This window comes from Chrysochloris asiatica, unplaced genomic scaffold (genome assembly GCF_000296735.1).
Source record: "Chrysochloris asiatica unplaced genomic scaffold, ChrAsi1.0 scaffold00015, whole genome shotgun sequence".
Lineage (NCBI taxonomy): Eukaryota > Metazoa > Chordata > Mammalia > Afrosoricida > Chrysochloridae > Chrysochloris > Chrysochloris asiatica.
Genome location: NW_006408533.1, coordinates 7,805,007 through 7,806,880, shown reverse-complemented (window position 1 = coordinate 7,806,880; position 1,874 = coordinate 7,805,007). Strand labels below are relative to the sequence as shown.

The 1,874-nt window shown below is 42.2% G+C and overlaps 1 pseudogene; it reads right to left on the bottom strand.

Annotated features, from left to right (window-relative positions):
* Positions 1-537: 537 nt before the first annotated feature.
* Positions 538-1,418, bottom strand: LOC102832306 (annotated as a pseudogene).
* Between the last annotated feature and the right edge of the window lie 456 nt (positions 1,419-1,874).

Here is a 1,874-nt window from a genome sequence, read left to right as displayed (position 1 = left end):
AACAACAACAACATCAACATCTTGATGAAAACCATCGCCTCCAGATCTAACACCAGATTTGAGTTCCAGAATTTCCTGACCAGTTCTAAGAACCCTTTTTTTTTTAAACCGTAGAAAGATTTTCTTTATTAATGATCCCAACCGTATTTCTTTAGATACAAGAGTTTTGAACTCAAATACTTAGAAGAAAACAAGTTAAGATTACATTATCTTGCAACTCATTACTAGTAACATATTGCAAAGGGAAATAGCTTGGAAAAGAGGAAAGGAGAGTAAAGCGGGTGGAGGGAAGATTTTAAAAGAGGAATTAAGTTGATCAAATGGAATTAATCTTTTCTTTTTTTTTCAATTCTTGGGAAATATTAAATCTTTGCAAGCACAGCTCAATTCTGCAGAATATATTCCAAATGTGTACAAAATGGAACCCAAATGGAGAATCCCTAAGAATCTGAAGAGGTGCAACATTAAAAGCTACGATTATCCAGCAGCAAGGGTTTCAGCCTTCAGTTGCGAGTCGCCTCCTCCTGTGCCCAAGGGTTAGCGGGATGAAAATTTCTTCCACGTGATTGTTTTCATTTCTTTTTTCTCGGCATCTGGACACGCACGGTTCAGCACCTTGAGGAAGTCCGAGGTTTTCGCCCGCATCCGTGTGTGAATATAGGCCTTCGAGCACTTGATGTGGAAGTGCAGGTAGTCCCGAAACGTGTGGATCAGGTTGATGGTGTTGTTTCGGGCACTGGTGTTGTTGTGGCTAGGGAACAGCAAGAAGGTGATATAGCCAATGTTGTCGCCCACATCGGCATCGGTGCCTTTCAGCTCCACAAGGGGCTCCCGGTGGCTAAAGAAGACATGTGGGGCTGTGGGGCTGACTCTATGTCCTTCTTTGAATTCCTGCATAAACACCTTTTCAATGACCACATCCATCATCATCTTTAAACACTGTGCTGAAGACTATTGTGACTCTGTCCTTTTTAGACTCAACATACATGGTCTCATCATCCCTATAATGGATAACTGCCCTGTTCTCTCCTTCCTTGGCCTCTCTTGCAATTGGAAGTATTTTTCAACGACAGAGGCAAAACAATTCATTTCAACGTGCCAGCCTGATGGACAATGGACTCCTTGGAGGCAGGCAGATTTTCCAGGTCATACAGCAAAGAGACATTGTATCCTGATTCTGGATTTACCAAGAAATTTCTGTACACTCTCTTTAGTAACTCATCAGCACCATGTGCCTGCAGTTCCTTGTAGAATTTCAAAGAGATACTGACCATCACTTTTGTTTTGTCTCCATTAGGATTTGAAATATGATAGAGGACCCCATCAAAACATGCAAATGTTACTTGTACTGCTTCTGGTTTGTTTCTGGTGAACGCGTTCTCGAACTTGAACGCGAGGGTCTCCTAGACGATGCGGTTGTTCACCTCCCCATGATCCTGGAGGCGGCTGTCCCCCGAAGCCTAATCTCGCCTGCTGAGCCGCCGCCCGCCGTCTCACCGACAAGCCCGGTCCCTGGCTTTGTTTGTTTGTTTGTTTTAATATGTAATGTCTGCAGTAATCAGTTTATTACACAAATTAATCATTCTTAAAAATTTAAAGAACTTTTTAAAGTGTTGAAGAGCAAAGATGCCAGTCTGAAGACTAAAATGGTCCTAACCCAAGCCATGGTATTTTCAATAACCTCTATGCATGCGAAAACTGGACAGTAAATAAGAAAGACCATAGAAGAATTGATGCTTTTGAGTTATGGTATTGGAGGAGAATATTGAAAATACCATGGGATGCTAAAAGAACCAACAGATCTGTGCTGGAAGAAGTGCAGCCAGAATGCTCCTTGGAGGCCATGATGGCCAGTATTCATCTCTCATACTTTG